This window comes from Varroa destructor, unplaced genomic scaffold (assembly GCF_002443255.2).
Source record: "Varroa destructor unplaced genomic scaffold, Vdes_3.0 BEIS01000007.1, whole genome shotgun sequence".
Lineage (NCBI taxonomy): Eukaryota > Metazoa > Arthropoda > Arachnida > Mesostigmata > Varroidae > Varroa > Varroa destructor.
Window position 1 is genome coordinate 11774121 of NW_019211460.1, and position 19617 is coordinate 11793737.

The window sequence follows — 19617 nt, forward strand, 5'->3', positions numbered from 1 at the left end:
CTGCGATGGACGATGAATTGATATTGCCGTAGAAACGTTTTTTTTGCATAAATGTATTTTTTTGTGATGTGTGTGTCCGATTAAAACGGACCTGACTTTCGATATTATTATTGGTTCATCTAACATTGTCCGTGTGGTTTTACGAAGTAGACTTTATGAAAGATATCTGTCAGCGAATTAGATCTGCTAACAACAGCTATAGCTAGTATATGCTATGAGTTGAGCTAGCCTTATTCGCTATAGATTTTGCAATATCTATTAATTAAGATGTGCCCTACCTCGAGATTCGATAAGCTGATTAAAAAGCTTGACAAACAATTCATAATAGACTATTTTTTAAATATATCAGATACAAAGCAGTCGAACACACAGTAAACTATTGCAGAGATGGCCCCCTGACGTAGAAACGCGGCACAATTTGGTCTTTAGTGAATTTTTCGTTGGAATAGTTGAAATGACACAGATGCAACTGAGACGCGTAACATGTAGTGTCGATCGTTGGTTATTGAGATAGAGCATAAGGACAATGATCGAGCGTCGTTATCAGACGATGTTTATCCGTCTGTGATATAGCGATCAAAATGACCCCACGAGTTTTCAGACTGCTGTCGGCCATTCATTGCAACGGTTTATATCATCGATAACATACAGCGAGGCGTCCGTATGTCATGGTTCCCTTTGCATTACGTTTGTTCTAGTGCACAATACATACATTACAGCATTATCTGCACGTGAAGCACGTTGACATGACGTGACCCTTAACAAACGTGTTGGGGTCGGGTGATAGGAGTAATGAGCTGCTTAATAGTTCGCTGCAATCCGTTCCACTCACGTTGACTTCTTTTTTTTTTTTTTTTTTTTTATAGGATGACAACACAACCGCTCACAGATAAGATGGCATATCATGAAACGAAAATATCATGATACACCGTTCACTTCTTGCGTTAGCTATCGACCAACGTAGTGGCAACAAGTCGGAAATAAACTATTCCTATAAATTTCTCCCATAATCTAGTCCCTGTTGCCCCTTTTGTGGACAATTCTTAGCAGTGTTGCGCCCACAAGTTCAACCGTATCGTATCGCAACCACTGCTCGGCGAATTAAACAAAAGTGAAGTGGACCAATAACTTCCGAGTAAGTGGAACAGGCATGTTTAGTCCGCCCCTTGCGGCTTAAAACTGACCCGTCGGCTAATATTTTTGGAAACCCTATGGCCTTTCCGTGAATTTGTCCACCGCCAAGATTGGTGATGCTATAGGTCTTTATAAGTGAGAACACGTAAATGGTACGGATATGCATTGACAACTATAGTTAACAATCACATCGAAATGTCTAGCTGTTCCGATATTATTAGACTATAATTATTGTTTCTGAATTCCGAAAAGTCTGAGGGACCCTTTAATCAGTGCAGCAAAAGCAGCCGTAATGAGCATGGTAGCTTTCAGTTATGTATTCTGACTAACTATCAATTATTATGTAAAATATGTGTGCGTCTACATATATATATGCATGAACGCCCTCACTCTATGTATCTATGTGTATGCGAGAAGATTGCACTGATAATGGATCTGTTGTTGCCGCTGCTGCTACTGGTGGTAAATAAAAAGACCGATTAAAACCAATGGCGTCAATGGAGGCGACTGTAATTGGGGTGGGGAAGCGGCACGGGGGAGTAGCTGCCCTTTTAGTACAAGCGGAGTTGTCGTTGTTATCAATTACATCCAGAAAATCCACGCGTTCGTACGACTGTTTTGCTATTGCTTAAAACTCCTATCGATAGCATTAATGGATGCCTGAGCTGTGCGTTCGACTTTAATTGTTCTCCCGTTCTATGCCGGTAGAATGTTAAGTCGTCTGATAAGATAACGATAAAGTTAGCTAAGACCTAAAGGAACCTTTGAATGCGGTGTGTTATTAGAAAGTTACCTTGGCAAACTCACGATTCGCAAAGAAGGACAACGGCTCTCCGACCTTTTTTTTTTTCAACTCTTACCGTCGAATAAGATCCTTAATTACGGTGGGATGGTCTTCGAGACAAACGAGTTTCCAGCGATAACACGGAAATGCCAGTAATCACAAAACACCCACAATTAATAGATCCATCTATCACAAAGGGATAACAACAGGTTGACGAATCGGACGTGCTGCCCAACAGATTTCTTTTTTCATAACGTTTCAATTAGCGCGTTTGCCATTAAGCTGCCACCGAACGCAGTAGAAAGAATACCGATTTTGGCTGAAAAGCATGACGATTATAGGCATTACTCTGGTCCACTGCACCAATGCGTCATGGCCAGAACGACGGTAGTCCAGCGCCGCTGCTGTGGCTTCTGTCCGCTCTGACAATCACCGCGACGGTACGTCATCGATATTTGCCAACATGACGTATTACTATAGATACTTATTTGCGGGTTCAAACAAGGGGTTCATCGGCAAATTTCTGCCGTCGCGCTACTGCAAGTCGTTCGCAGCCACGGCTGTCGGATAACGATGATACTAATTTTATTTTCTATGCAATGCGGATACCAGCGACAGTGCAAAAAACTTTTCGATCAGTTTATATTTCAATCGCTGTTCCATATGTTGAACTCTGTTTGATATATTATAGGTGTCCATTTCAAACTATGGTAGTGTTACGGAAGGTACCTTGGCAGTAAATACGCGGCGCTCAAAGATGGTGGTGCCGTGGAGCCGTCAACAACTAGGCTACACATTGATGCCTTTATGCACTAATGCTGATCGACAACGGAAGCCCGTCGCGACGTATAACTTCGGTAAGTAAAGACAGTTGCATCACGTTAAGTTGCTAGCTGCAACTTAATCGAAAACCAATAAAAATAGTTATTAGCGAATAATACAAATATACAACACCTAGACAAACGGATGTTATCTACACAAAACCCCTGTTCGATATACGCAACGTTTCAAGATCCAAAAAGCTGTGAGTACTACCCAAAATGTACGATTACCATAAAAACAGGAACGTTATAGTGAGTCCTACGAGATTTACTGAGATAGGTTGATCTATTCATTGTTCTGGAGGTTGGTATAGAAATTACACGACTGAAATGCTTTAACGAGACATTGGTTCACGATGATGGTCTGTGAACGAAGGTCAAGTCAGAATATTGTTCAAAAATATTAAATTCCTACAAGTTTGTAGATGCTCATACACTACTCGAATGTTCTAATAAGCGACAGGGTCCTTAGCAGTACCAGGGACAACGGTAAGGATTCAGTCCTTATATTTAACTACATTATTAACTTACATTAATAACGAAGAAAGATGATGGTAAAAAATCCATATTACCATAAAGCTGCCTGAAGCAATGTTCAACGATAGTTCCAGGTGTAAAACTCGAAACATTTATTTCTTATCATTAGAAACTGGAGACAAAATCTGTCTGCATCCCTGATTCGTAGCACCGTTTGGTAGATATTGTAGATTTAATAGTAGCGATTTCAAGTCAACACCGTAATATAACTTAATTAATGTGCAATAGTACAATATTAGCTCATAACAATTTGACCAGATCAACCAACTGCGAAATTCGAATAAGCAGCATAACTTAATTCCGCAACAATCGTCCCCATAGATTAAAGCTATGGCTCAACGAAGCCTGCCTCACCGACCCTAAAAAATGATATATATATATATATATATATATATATATATCTTGATTAGCAGTCCTTATTCTTGGCTGACAAATAGATACAAACATGCTGCCTTTACTCGGACAGATCAGCATGTATTATTGAGTGCTATTGCAGACGTGGACATACATCAGCGGCGACTGGCCAAGGTAGACGACTTACATTGTTTTTATTGTTAGATTTGTCGAAATTTTTCGAATATATTCGCCGACGCTGTTGCATATTGCAGTTTGCTCGAACAACAACAGCGACAAATCCGGCACCGAAAGGGTGCGAACCGGACACACTAGCAGACTACACGGACAGTATGCGCTTGTTCCTGCCTCCGGAGTCGAGCGAGATCTGTCGCTGAGATGCAAACGTTCCATGCGATACATTTTATCGTGCACATTTTCACGTGCTTCATGTTGCCACAGCACACACATATCATTATTTTAGCAATAACGATGACAACAGCAATAACAAACCGCTTGTTCGTTCCCTTGGACCGGTTAGGTAAGGGCTCGGCCAACATGTTGCCCCGGCAGCTGACTGCGTGCACAATTGAACGCAATGATCTAACGGTGGCTCATGTATGTTTCTTCCAATGGTCACATCTCCTAACGGAAGGGCTGTTGGACGGTTATATCCATAAGCTGGTGTCAAAAAAAAAGATGACAAAACCACAAGTAACTGTAATAGGTCAAGTCCTATTTTGTCCATTGTGTAACCCCTATTACGAATATGTGAGGCGAATGAATCCATCCTAACATCACTATATATTTATACGTTATATAGCGCATAGCGTTAGTTCTTATAAAGGAATGGGTGGTGATAAGTGTCGTCGGATGGGTGACTGCAGGGTCATCCTAAAATTTACGAGACCCTCTCGGCTTCGCTTGCTGCCTTACGATTAAGGCATCGATGGCATGACTGTGAGAAATATTGTACCGTATGCAATTGTGTCAGCTTTCGTAACATGCTTCAACGACAGATAAATAAATAACAAGAAATCATTCCCTAGCCCCATCGGCTCGTAGTCCTGAGCGGATCACAGCGGTAGGTTGCTACAAAAACTTATGCCCACGTGCGGTTCGACTGGGCATTGCCCCCATTAAGTTTCTGCATCTGTTCGCATTCATTCTACCGGCAACAAATGTAGGTGAATAGAAACACAAGCTTTGCAGCGATCTCATTCTTGCCGCGGAAACTTACGATCGCTTTTAGGCACAAGCAGGGATTGCGGGCAAAGTTATAGAAGATATTTCCTACCCGTTCCTTCTTCACGGCCGCACGGCAATAAAATCATTATACAACATATAGTGAAATATTTTTTGTTTTTATGTCTGGCACTTAGGTCGTTCTGCATTGCTTCAGGGTACTGGCTTTTTCCAGCGCCAAACAAAATTTGCATACGCCCAGATCCAAAACTAGACCACGTGTTCCTAGCTCTAGCAGGCAAACACGTTACCCATCGCCCTATCACAGAGAATACAACTTATACTAGAGAGTTACTAGCTTCTTTATTCTGCTAGATACAGATATATTCACCTTTAGCTACAGTATCTAGCACGAATACATAATTACTGCGCTTCGCGTGCTGTTCCATTTTGATAGTTATGGTGATGATGCGCGGAGCAGCCCATCAGACCCTCCTCCTTCTCTCTGACTACGGTCAGCGTTGAACTTACGGCGCACATGTTCATGCCCGGATCAACATGCTCATTTAAACAGCGACCCAGCTTGATCTTCGCATACTGGCCGTCAACGTCATTCAGTTGTTGCAAAAAGTTTTCCATTACAAAAGATTGCCGACAAAAAGGTATCCGGGTGGTTGGGTAAGGAGGACACGTAATAGCCGTCGCCGAGAAAAAGAGCCACCGTCGCGGACGCGTCAGCGTCAACGACGAGCACGAGACGCTGTCAATAGCAGCAGCCGCAGGAGCAGCAAAAGACCTATCAGGTCTTCGTTTCGTAGTTCAACACTTGATTTGACGCTCCAACCAACTATCTAACTTCTGGCTTGTTGTTGTTGGCGCAGTGCTGCTTCGACAAGCTCGACTTCTGCTGCTGTTTAGAAGAGCAGTAGCAGATCTATCCAGCTGTCGCATGCATGATCCTTATCGCGCTTTACGCAGACACGAAATGATGCCAGCGGAGCTGTTAGCGGCCATCCCTTAACCCATGACACCACTTATACTCGTGGCTGTGCTCTGCGGTAGAAAAGTGCCGAAACTGTCTCGGAAATTAAAATTAATAGTAAGCAAATCGCGGTCGTTACAAGTAGACACTCATTACAATATATACTGACTGTAAACTACGCCATCAACAGCAGCAGGCAACGACCCAGGCAGCAACGATGTGGGTAAGCTACCATATGGTTACTGTTGAAACTGAGCTAATGTCATTGGCAGCCGTTGATTGTGTCAAGACAATAATATACCCCGGGAGTTTTTGTTTCTGGTGAAAATGAGTAGTTAACCGCTTTTCTGCAGACTATCTCTCCTTTAGTGTATTGGTGAAGGCACAGCAACCACTGTGGAAGCCAGCCTTTCCGTTATGATACTACAATGGAAGCCGAGTATAGGAGAAGTTGATATAATAGAGCTTTAAAGCCGGGCCGATAACTAGCGCCCATTGTGCCCTCGCGTCGTTTCTATTCTGTTGTTTCCATTACCAGAAGAGCAGAGGGCGCTCTAACCCGCTTTGACTGGCAACTGGATTGCTTAACGGGTGATGTTTACGCTCTCGTATGTACAACGAAAGCAAAAGCTTCGGCTCCTCGACGCACCACGCTCTTCCCGCTTGCTTTCTGACTTCTTCGCTTTCAGCTTCGTCTCCAACGTCGCTTAACTCTAATCTCTGACGTAGCGCTCCTGCGCAATAATTTACACTGACTCAGTGATCATCATTGATTTGTCAGCGACTGCACCGACTACGACGCGACGGCACACCGGTTTCTGTAACGTGGCAGAAATTTGGGCGGCGGCGGCGGCAGTAGTAGTAGTTAACGTTTTTGGACGTTACCTCGCACCTCCCTCGAACCTATCATAAATGGAATCGATTTGCAGAGATTCTGACCGATAAGAGAACTTCTGAGCACGAAACTGCGTCAGCCGCGTAATATTTAGATTTTAGAGTTCCAGATGAAAGAAAAATTCTTCGCGGGTCATCATAAGGCAACGTTAACTACTCATTTGGTACGAGTATTTTACTCTTAATGAGCCTCCCTACGGTGACTAGCTATAAACAACAATCCGAATTCAACCTAATTTCATAAACGTTCTACCGCATTTTAGGAGTGATCTAGCGTGCAATTTTCCCTTTCAGCATTAGACATGCGCGAGAATCCCTCTTTCTTCACCCCCTGTTTTATACGTGTTGTACGGGCGACGAACCAAAGCACTACAGCCAAAATGGCGTTGGGGATACAACAATGTTCCTCTCTACAGGAGCAAAGGATAAATCGCATGAGTAATTATCGGAAGCGCTACACTTTGCGTTTAAACTGTTCTACGTCCAAAAACTAGCATCGATTCCTTCGCATTTACACGTGGCTATTATGACCGTGTTTTTTTTTTCTTTTTTTAACAATAACGAACAGGAACTTCAGACCGAAAGATAAAATTAAACGTTTATTGTATCTGACATTCATTTGGTGACATATTGTCAAAGACAGGAAATAATAGTAATAATAATAATACTAATATACGGATGTCTGCTTCTCAATGGTAATGTTGAACGGGTCACGCAGGTACTATATAGGGGGTAACATTACAATAGTGCGTTGTTTTTGTGAAAAATTGAAAATGTCAAGACGTTTTTCGATCTATTCAAAATAGCAAAAACTTGCAAAAAACCTTGGCAGATAGAACGACGTTACCTGTTTAGGTACACTAAAGATATTCTGCCGTACAAAGCTTTCGCTGGTGTCGACCTCCCAGATGTTGATGGAGTGTGAGAAGCCTAAAATGGCAGGTTTGTGACCCAACCAAAAAATAGGAGGATGAACTGACGCCAGTTGCTAATACGCCGGTCCGCGATGATTGACTAAGGTGACGTCTTGTGTTTTCCTAAAAGTTCGCGTCTACGAACTAAGAAAAAATAATAACTTGATGCTATAATCCCTAGCCTGCAGTTCAGGACTGTAATGAAAAAGTTGAAGAAATTAAAACAAGCCGCGGTTCAGTTTGTCAGACAGAGCAAGACGTGGCAAAGGTCTAATTTTAAAAGCACGGACTATCAATTTAATAGTTAAGCGCAAAATGCCTTAATGCATATACTTCACTACAACAATATGGTTCGAGAGTGAATTGTGGGAACTGAAACTATTCTATATCTACGAGCTGCCAACTAAACAGCCGGCAGATATAATAGTTTTGCCCTCAACTAATAGTAGTAATACTGAGATAAAAAGCGAAGGTTTTTCTTATCTTCCTGTTTCGAGTAGTTAAGCACAGAACGCCTTCTAAGCTGCTTATGATACATATAGAACGCAGCAAGCTCTCAGGCGAAGCCACCTGGACGTTCCCAAGGACCTCGTTCGTTCTACCATGTGAATCTTGTCTCGAATCAATCCGATACCCTCCATTGCACAAGCCCAATTGTCGTCTTCGTGGCCTACTAGTTTACTGACCGCGACGCTGCGGGGGTTGAACCTTATTTGAAAGGTCGCACAACATATTTGCCAATAATCATAGAAATAGTATGAGACGACTAGCAGCAACCTGAACACCCGCTGCTGTTCGCAATGGTACTATAACCGATTAATCGCCGTGAATATTCTCAGCTATCGGTCCTTAAGGATGCGCCAATTTTACAGGACCATTGCAGATAGGGGGCCCCAGATTACTTCGCAAACAATCGATTGGTAGAGCCAAAATCTGTATGTGTCCCTAGCCGATATACTCATGGTCCCTCGCAGGATCTAAGCAAGGCAGTACATTTTAGACAATTGAAACTTAACAGTGGATTTTAAACGCAACAGCATGGTACTGCGATTGGAAACAGCAGTAGATCGAAAGTTGGTAATTTTAGTTTGTAGGGTTGTGTATGACCTGGTACGTGGCCACTGTCTATTCTAACAAATGCTCAAAAATATGATATAGTATATGAATGACTAACTCCTTTAGCCAGTATAGCCCTGTAGAGACATCTACGATAGTAGAAGTTAGTACAGGGTAAGGTTATCATGAAATCTGCAACGAGAAGGTCTTGTTGTGAATGTTGTTCTTAGAAGTCAATGCCTAAACGATTTCATGCTAACCATGACAACTGCTAACTATGTTAGCGTTTCGATACCAGATAGAAGAATGATTTAGCGCCGCAAATTCTCATTGCACGCGATCCGAAACAAGGTTTCAATCCTTCATGGGCTCATATGTCTGGCTCTACCAACAAAAATCAGATCATGTTATCGTATTCGCTAGAAACTTGTTGGAGGTATTTTTCTGCTATTTTATCATGACGATTAGAAAAGGCTTTCTAAAAACAAACCTTGACTTCTATTAAATGCAGCACAAAGCTCAAGCCACATTAGTGCATAGAGATGCATTGGATCAACGTTAGTCCGCCGACTTCATCGTTGCACACTTACAGTGCTTGAAGACACATAGATACAAATTAATACTTCATTACAGTGGTTAGAAAAAAGTCACTATAAGCATGATACAATAGGGTAATAGCCTCAAAAAAAGTATGAAACTCGATTGTTTTCCTTTAAGTATGTATATACACTTAAAGGGAAACGGTCCTATATATATATAAAGGCAGCAGCGAGATATCATTCTATATCGAGATATATCTAACGTCGTTCGATCGATTCTAAACCCGCTGAGTCATTTAAATGATGCAATCAGACAGGTCGTGAGTTATAGCTGATAACATTCATAATGATCGTCATTAAAGGCTTCCTAAATCAACTGTTAATATATAACTGGATTTATAAGATAGTTCTCGAGAAATAAAATCACTTTCATCGACTCATAGCTTCCACTGTATACATCAAAATACACATACAGAGACAAAATCTTGCAAATACTTCGTATGAAGATTTCATCTAATGCGACAATACATTGTTTTACCTGTATAGCGTGTACGTGCAACTGTGAACCGTCGATGGCAGTATGATTACATTGCCGTGCGAAGCGTTTCGAAAATATTCTAAGCAATGCCTACACGTCCCTACACACATACATACTTAGGGGACAGATTATATAGAAAACGCCGCGAAGTAACACAATGCAAACAACAAACCGCTCAATGAATAGAGGGAGGTGAACCGCATGGGACCAAGACAGAAGTACAAAACCCGCATTTGCTGTTGAGGAAAATGTTACCCCGTGAAATGCTATGTGAGCAAGCATTGTTGCCACTGATGTGCTAGACGAAATCGTGAAGTATTCTTTTGACACTACTTCATATCGCAGTATATTGTATGCTGCATAATGAGTTATTATTCGTATGAGCATAGCGTGCTTGCTTTCCGCTGGCGAGTTCAGCCAGCAGCTATACAGCCCAAAGAAAAGGGTTTCCGAATGCGCTGTTCTGAATAACATGAACAGCTTCACCTTGGGTTAGATAGATTAGTCCAGATGGTGAATGGATGCCCATGAGTATACTCGAGGTCACGCTAGCTGACTGGTAGTTTGATCGAAACGACGCTCAGCGTTCATGGGATAGTCCTGCGGTGCAGTGCAGGGCATACACAAATCTCCACAAACGGCGGCCGCCTGCGCGCAGTGTGAGTGAGTTGATTATCGATGTCGTCAGGGGGTCCTGGAGTAGTCAATGCTGAATAAAACATTCTACTCGACACCGAGAATATCCCAATGGGTCTGAGAAAATAGACCAATGCGCCCCCCGAACTATTTGACCGCTGGTGTTTCTATCGTCACTATAATAACTGTCAGTTCTTGCATGTACTTCGCACAACGAATGCAACAGACCCAGCCCTCTGCCATAGGCTGTTCACGCAATTGTGATTAGTCTTACTATTGCTTCATACTGTCGAGTTACTACCGTCGAAAGCTCACTAGTTGCCAATTTTGAGCTCCACAGAACACGAAGCAGATGGCACGTACACAGATATGGATATTATCCAGTATAGGTGTGATTAGAGGAAAAACCGATTGGAGAACAGACGGTGTATAGAAAATGCACGTTCCCTGTCCTATGGGGATTATTGCGTGGCTATAGAAATCGTTGAATAAGGACAGCGCCAGCATAAACATGTTCACAAGCTTGTCATAGCAAAAAGCATTGGATTGACTCGATGTATCAGTAGAAGTGGTTCCAAATAATTGTAGAATCGATATACTAGCGTCTTTACTATTGCAGCTCCAAACGTGTTGTTTCTGTCGAACCCCCCGATTAGTCGCTATTCTGTAAAACACTAAAGAAGGTATAACTATTGCTGTTTTTGCTCCCCAGCACTTAATCGTACATCTCTAGCAAGTTACTCGCTCACCGTTAGTAGTAAACACTACTCATTACTTCGAGCGGCTGAAGTCACAGCAAGTAGTATAGATGAGCTATGATGATACGCCTGAAGAGACCGCAGTTTATGTAATTAAAAACTACTTAGACCTAATCCACTACAAGCCACTCGAGGGAAATGCAACGCAGAAGGATGAAAAGGTTGCGTGAGATGGGCCGAGGAGCCATCCTTCGAAGAGGCAGCCTTCATCAACTAACTAGGAAACGAAGAAACAGTGAACAGCACCGTTCACTGAGCCCGAATCGCACACTTCGCCACGAAACGAACTGCTTTTTGCAAAAAAGCAACGAACGTTTTCATAGAGATGATGCTGAATAAGAGCCTTTCTGTGTGTCTCGGATGTCTCTCGTTACCGCATCAGAACGGAAAAAGTAACACACACAATGTCCGACAAATTGATAAAAAGTATTTATTAAAACACAAATTGCGAATGGTTGAATAGTATCGTGCAGTTGATCCTTTTTGTGTTCAAGTAACTACTGTTATAAGTAAAATATTCTGCTGTTTAGGCAGAGTATTTTACAACTTTTTTTTTTAAAGTGCAACGTTTTGATAGAGGATATATTCGAATTAGTTATTGAACCGCTGGTCCGACGCCTTTTAATAATTTAGAAAAATATCTACTGTACAATAACCCTTCATCTACCCAACAAAATTTTGCTTTGTAGTGATTGAATTTTATATGATCCAAGGGTAAAAATTTGACACATCTATCTGATAGAAAGCCATGTCAAACAGGATTCATCGTATGTGTGTAAATTCATACGAATAATCCTCTTATAATGAAATTCCCAACTGTATTTGCCACTCGAATCGATATAGGTTTCTGTTTTCAAAACAAATCTGTTTCCTCCCTCCTGCGGCCTTGATAATAGCAATGTGTTTTATAGATAAATAAATCTATAAAACACATTGTACTGATCATACCCGTTGGCTTTCTGAGATTTGTCATTTTTACATCATCGCACACGCACAAATCGCAGCGCGTCACCTTTGCCTGGCCCCTGCTCAGCTGTCCAACTCAGACAAAGAACTTTATCTCTCAAAGATCTTTTTTATATGTGTCTTTGCTGCTAGTCAGTCTGGCAATTTATGTTGATAATATCCATGAACCACCGTAAAATACAAGCTCAACACGACTTTTTATCGTAAACGACGCCACCTTTACATGCTAACACATGTACGCACGATTTCAATAACGCTGTCACACCCCAGAAACTGCGTTTCAATACGGTGTTGCAATTGTCCTATATGGTTCGTTTACAAGTAACTTCACTAACCGCCTTGAAAGTTTAGGTTCAAACATACTTTGAAGATTTTACGGTCCATTTTAATAATCATTGGATACTACACAGGGTCAATTCAACGAGCACATTTTCTTCAATAATAAATTATATCATTGAACTTAAAGAAATGTATAATAATTATTCTGAAGGTCATACGGCTGACCGAGCGATTTCTGAAAATAAAAAGAGCCCCATCTAAATATAGCCTGTTAGTGGATACGTTGGATGAGTTTTAGCCTTTTAAAAGAAACAAAATGGCGTTACCTATCAAAAAACTAGCTTCATAAGAAAGGAAAATATACCAATAAGCTACTTTCATGAGTTAGCAACTTTCTTTACAGGCCATTTTACAATGACAGGGTATATAGCGTACTTCCTGTAATAGTTTAGTGGGTAGCTATTTGCCGGCTTATCTTACGGATACGTTGTGGTTCAGGTTCGAACCCACTTCGTTTCATGGCGGGAGCCAACTGTCCGTCTGATGCAATGTCCAGCAGCTATACCGGACGTAAAAGTCAAAACGTTGAGAGAGGGAGAGAGTATATACGGAAATACTATCTATTACTGTGCCTCCATAGAACTGTTTGTGGCACTGAACACTGTTTTATGAGATACTTATAACGGAGAATAATCACCTTTTGTTCGAGGTGGAAAAAATGGATGCCCTAAATTTTTCATCACAAAGTTAGTAATTCGTTCCTGTTCTTGTGCCTTAGACTTAGGGATGAAGCTCCGAGCTTCAATCTCGTGTGGATTGCTGAACTGCATACGTCATTGCTTATCTATTTTCCAGTACCTAGCGTGCGTTATTACACCTTGGATTCCCTCTCTGTCGGTGATTGTGCTATTTATAATGTCATCGCGTCCAGTTATTCATTAGGATCGGTGGTGACCTTCTTTTAGGTATTTCCATAGGCAACTGTGGCCATTGGCGCTATTGACCTGCATATACTATTGTGGGACCATCAACAGAAGGTTAACCCATCTTCTTTCAATTTACGCTATTTTTCCATTGTGACAAAAATTCCTAATGTAAAAGAAATATCTTTTGTATCATGCTAGCTTTCCAGGGGTGTGTGGGATGTAATCGCTAGAAATGCTGTTCTGCTTGTTATTGTTTACCTGTGATGTTTATGTTGGGTTTTTTACGTAATACTGACCCCAAGAAACACTTCATTGTCCTATACCTCTAATGGTGCTAATAGTTAACTTCAAAGAAGCTTTTGCAGAAGAAGGCCGTATATATATAGACGAATCGGGGTCGTCCTCACTTTTCAGGACTGAACGCAAAACTGTCACACAAACGTATATAGTTTCCGTTTTAGATAGGCACACAAACAGCCGACAGCATCGGCTCCAGCCCTAGTCAATAGCCTTTATGCAGGTATTGGTAAGATCAAAAGCAGAAACCCCAAGAACTTGTAGCCAGTACACCCTGACAAACAAGTTGTCAGCTTCATTGATCAAGCAGTTGTGTATTTCATCCATTGCAACAGCGAAAAAGTGGTAACACGGTAAAATCTACACGAAGGTTATACGACAAAACAGATTATAGAAAACAGACAGTAACAGGCGTTCGTCAGACTAACAATTTTTAGAATCCTACAAGTAGGCTAATAAACTAGCAATAATGGTTCTAAGTGCTCAGTGGCGTAGCGATTTGGGCGTTTACCGGCTAAACTTAGACACGTGGTGGTCTGGGCTCGAATCCGAGCATGGACACACTGCGATATGTCGTAGGGTTATCAGTGTAATGGATGGCGGCACCGGACGTAACATTTATTAGTAGTAGTGAAGGTCAATGCTGCAAGACGACTGCTTATACACGGATGACTTGATAACAATAGCCGATAAAATTTAACATCCAGAGAGAAATCAGAAAACATAATGATACAATCCTTCGCCGATAGCGACCGTATCAAGAAACAACGGGAAACTTGCTTGACTGCAAAAGCAATTTATCGAAGTAGTTACCTGCGGGCACATAAAACTTAAACATTTTAATGGGCGCACGATATCTTTATCAAGTCGCCAATTGTTCCGATACTGATGTAACGAGCAGACGTATTTATTGTTCGGAACTTCTCAAAGCATACCTCTTATATCGGGTGCAAATACCTAATGATTTTTTCAAATACTATAATAATGCTGAGAAATGCGTAATCTAAATATGAGTATGCCGTAGTGTTTGGTACAGAGTGCATATTTATTAATACGCCATGGAGGGATGACCCTAAGCCATAGGGATAACAATGCACTTCTTTTATAGTTTTGAAGCGCTTTGAATTTAAACCAACATTCTTTACTTCCGTAACTTAGAACCGCTAGTCTTGTCTGAAAAAAAAAATGGTTTCCCATCGTTCCTGTACAGAAATAATAATGTTATTGCATTTAACTGACGATATGTCCGAATGTTGTTGGTACTACGGATTCACTTTTAAGACAAACTTCAGCTCTATTTGTCCCTTCGAGGTCATTCAACGCATATCAATGATTTGTTCTGCCTAAGTTATTAGAATCCACTAGAGATCAACGGCAATCGTATTTATATTTAACTTTGTTTATTTTTGTTTAACTTTGTTTTATTACTGGACAGAGTTTAATTTAGCAACTGCCGCGGCGGGCCCGCATGAGCAACTTAATTATCAGGGCTGTAGACCTTCGAAGGAGCTTTGTTAATGAATATTTTCAAGTGGATCACAATCAAACCGCATATCAGTATACCGGTAGGTCTACTCTCAACCTATATTTCAGCTTGATGAAACAACACGTCTGAGGTGAAAGAGAACTCCCATCGGATTACGATCGAAGTTCACAACGGCTAACAATTATGCACGGGACCGATTCTGCTTTAGCTTCGCAGATTCCCGTCTGCATCTGATACTACTCTTTATTCATAGGTATTTGTCGATCGGGCGAACTTCATGATGAACGAGCATCGACAATTTTATTCGAGGAATACCCTTCGGCGCTAACTCATCTAGCTACATTTCTTTCTGAGTCAAAGAAGAAAAGATTAGACGCAATCCCATGACAACGATCCCAATATGGCCTATATCGATAAGTACATAATCTTAGACCCTAATGTTGCCTTAATTACCGCTAATCCTTTTCTTTTTCGAAGCAGCTTTGCACTCATGCGCGTCAATCGTATCAGCAAGAAACGCTTTCAAGCGAATATCACCAGCTACAGCGTTCGCGTCGTTATGGAGGAAAACACCAGATGATCTGTTTGTTGTGATGCTCTCCCGGTATCACCTGGTGGTATGTTATTAGTTATTACCTACTGATCTTGTCTTGAACGGAGCATGCCCAACTCACTGGTTCTACGAGGAGTGCTGCTAACAATAGACTCTCGGCTCTATCTCTTCCGGACCTTGACTAGCCTATAAGCGCTCGGCGAACACTGGCAACCTTACCATCATAATCTATATGATCTGCCGGAGAACGGAGGTTCGAGCAGGCCCGTCAGAACTTCTGCCAGCAGTTACCTGGGCAGCGTATGTGAAACACAACGGGCATAGCCCTTCTCAAGATACGACAGTACCAATAGCAGCAAGGCAGGTGGGACCAGCGACGCACGCCATATTTCTATTTCCAATGCCATATATTTTCTACGTACACATACACTACACGTATCTATGTGTAACCCTCAAATTAGCGCTGGGTTGTATTTACAATCAGGGTTCAACAATAGGCACAGCGCGCACGTGCTATCAATCCTGCATGAACTACAGCTATAGCGTCCCTGTTTTAATATGATAAAGCTTTGGACCCTTGCGCTTATAACATGTCTGCTTTATATTGCTTCTCTTTGCCTCTGAACCCATCAATATGTACTCAAGTAGGAAAATCCCAAATAAGCTTAATTAAGAGTGTTTTCATTACTATCTATTGTCATTATTAACAAATAATTGATTTACAATTGTGTTTATAAGTAGTGGTAACTTAGTAGTCTCGAATCAGTTCAGGTTCCCGTTTCTGCTCGGTGCACATATAACAATATGTAGACTCTAATCAACGAATAACCTTTCTAAAGAGTCCATTGCCTGTTCTGGATCGAGATCTGGTGCGAGATCTGCACATATATCTCATTTTATCGTCATCAGAAAACAAACGAACATGACGACAGCCATTACTCAATGCACTATCTCGAATCTTTATCACTACCTCAAATGTCTGTTCAGGCCATCTCATACATACAGCACGACCAAGCACCCCAGTTTGCCCTATTAAAGGACAAATTATTTAGGGCATCCTTCTTTTTAGCCATCTGTTTTCCATTTTCACCGCTAGTATGGTAGCTGCTTGTGCTATCGTTGTTGTTGTCCTGTTCGTTGTTCCTGAGCTGCACGGGTATTTTGAATAGTTACGGCAATTAGCGCCATAGATGTGCAGCCTCCCCTCCTTAACGATCCGAAGTTCCCCCTCAAATACGCTTTTGTACACTTTGTATTACGTGACCATATCATTCCGAATGCTCTTTTCTACGTATATGACAACGCAGACGAAGCTCCGGTATGCAGCAAATTCATTTCTAACAATTGTCTGTTTGTCTACCCTTCTCCAGTAATACGAGGCAGTCGAAACTGTATTATGTCATGGAGACCGTCATCAAGAGGACGCTGAATATATTCTTCGATTTGGATTATATTTTTTGTGCTCGCCAGAAGTAGTATATAGTACATATGTTATGAATACACGAAAAAGGCCAATGCGATTATAGCCAAAATTGCTCTTGTGCACCTCTCTCTGTTTCTTTGAACTTTGTCGTAATTAATTTTAGTAGTAATATTAAATCATGTTAAATACATACCCCGAAACTTCACGAGCTGTCTTAGAATTTGCAAGTTATATTAACTAGTAAATACGGTGAACAGATTCAAAAAGAAAAGGATGACCTGAGTCCAGTTTATGCAGTAGCTAGCGGCTGACTGTATCGCCTACAGGTGGATATAATGAAAAAAGCCAAAAAGTCAGCAGATCAGTAATAGTACATCTATGTTTATTCTCGTAACTCTTATTAACACCGAAAAGTATCTACGTCAGGCTAGGATACTAAGTCAAAACACTCTATAGCACGCTTCATAGTATATCATCACTATGTACCGTCATGTCTGATCTACCGGGCGCGAGTCGGCTTCTGGCCGGCCCACTCGTGCTACATCCAAAATATCGTAACTCAAGTTGCCCTTAGACTAATGTAGTTTTTCGCTATTCTTGCAAAAATATTACTTTTATTTAGAGAAACGTGTATTGCATTTTGTAGAACTATCCAGTGGTACGCAGAACAATTCCTTAAGTTCTCGCCTTCTGGCTAATGTTTTTCCTTTTTGCAATTTTAAATTTAGACAAAGTAACATAAATTGCAAACAGATTTAGCTCATCGAAAGCTTTTAGCTGGTACAGAGAATGGCCGATGTTTACAAGAAAAACATACAATTTTTTAAAGTCATTTTGTTTAAAATTCATTTTTTAGAAAACATCATCAAGAAAAAGTTACCCGCACGAGCACAACAACCTCCTTATGAAGACGCGTTAACGATTCTCACGAAACAGTAAGTACGGTGTCAGACGAACGGATATCGCCAGCAAGAATGATGAATGGATACGCCTTAAAGGAATATAACGTTGGCCAGCCAACACTTAATAATTCATGTCGACGTTCGCCCTTTCAGCGGCTAGTACCACGATAGCAGTGTCAATAATGCGAGCGACTGATCAAACTAGCGGGATTGCTTTACTACAGAAAAAAAGGAGTAACAATATGAAATTTCTCAGGGACATAACGGTTTTGTATAGAAATTAACAGTGACGGCTACGTGCGCTTTGCTAGGCTTTTTTTTTTTTTTCTATCTTAAGCGTCGGAAAATTCTGAGAAGATGACGCCGATGACGATGTGGCGTTAGCAAAGTATTTTGCCCGACTTCATTAGTAGGATGAGCAGTAAAAGGGGAAACGGCATCAGGAGGAGAACACTGGACAAAAACTTAAACACAACCCGCGCTATGTCCACTGTTTATGCACTTGTTGCTGAAGGCGCGAAGCGCTGTCGTCGAAAACAAGTGTGGCAGTTCCTCGGTGGTCCTTATCTGGTCCTGCTACTAACTACCCCTGTTATTGGCCTGAAATCGCCGCCTGCTGCGGGTCGATTTTCGGAGCTAAAGTTTCACTGTTGATAAAAAAAATCGAAGTTAGTGGCTTGTGTGTTCATCAACCTACACGTCTGCTCTAGCTGGTTCGACGGGGTACCATTGAAGGGTACAATGAAGACGTGGAAGGACGGGCTTTTCGGATCCTCAGTTGGTTTATACCCGTTTGTACTATTCGCGTACTAGGCAATAGCTATTATGACAGTCGAACCGAGTTCTTTCATACGAAAATAGTTATTGCGAAGTGTAGATTCATTAAGAGCAGCAGCACCAAATCCTTAGCAGTCCTTGTCTGCTTAAACATCTTGGAGTGACGCCTGCGTTAGCTGCTTCAAGCTGAGATGTACATCAAACGCACACACGGAAGACCTTACAACGGCGACGGAGCAGATCGGCAATACGTTGACCTGCAGTTTTCTACTGCGCGAGGCGGACGAGCAGAAGTCCTATATGCGAGTGTTTCCCCTTTTATCCAATGATGTCGACTACGAATAACTACTGCGTTATTCTTCGAATTACAGTGTTGTTCTTGTCGTCGTCGTTGTAGATGATGCTGATGCGGATGAGGATGAGGGTCGATTAGGGACGGACTGTGGGCAAAATTTAAGCAAAACACTGGGTGATCGTGCGGTCTTTCAGAATGCCCTTCTCCCCGTTTGCAAATCTATACTCGTTAAGTAATTTAATGACGGTTACCAGAAATGCTGTCCAGAAGAAAAGAAAAATGCTAGATATGTACACAGATGTCTTTGGTGATTTCAACAATAACGTATCGTCTGGAAAAGTATAGAGCTAATCCTTGACAGGAGCGGTCCATGCTGAGGGAATAACTAAGATTGGTTTTGAGGGTCTTACTTATTTTAGACGGTTGTTTTATTTTATTATAGGCCATCCACCCTTCAATGTTAAATTAATATGGATTGTCTTCCTGTGGATAGCATTTTCCCAGAGAATTGACATTGCATTTTATATTGATCTTTCCGGATTTTTCGAGAATTTCCTTAATCTTAGCAGAGCTATAGCTAGCTTAACGTTACTAAGTTGTTG

At 41.4% G+C, this 19617-nt stretch overlaps 1 protein-coding gene and 1 long non-coding RNA gene across 5 annotated transcripts in view; one reads left to right on the forward strand and one right to left on the reverse strand.

Moving 5' to 3' along the window:
• The window catches only part of LOC111254252 (uncharacterized), a 169279-nt gene that overhangs the window by 87883 nt on the left and 61779 nt on the right, over window positions 1-19617 (reverse strand). The window lies entirely within an intron of this gene.
• LOC147754320 (uncharacterized) lies at window positions 784-16025 on the forward strand. The gene is made up of 4 exons (XR_015316591.1): window positions 784-1135; window positions 2610-2775; window positions 15546-15682; window positions 15804-16025. It is a non-coding gene; the product is annotated as an uncharacterized LOC147754320 (long non-coding RNA).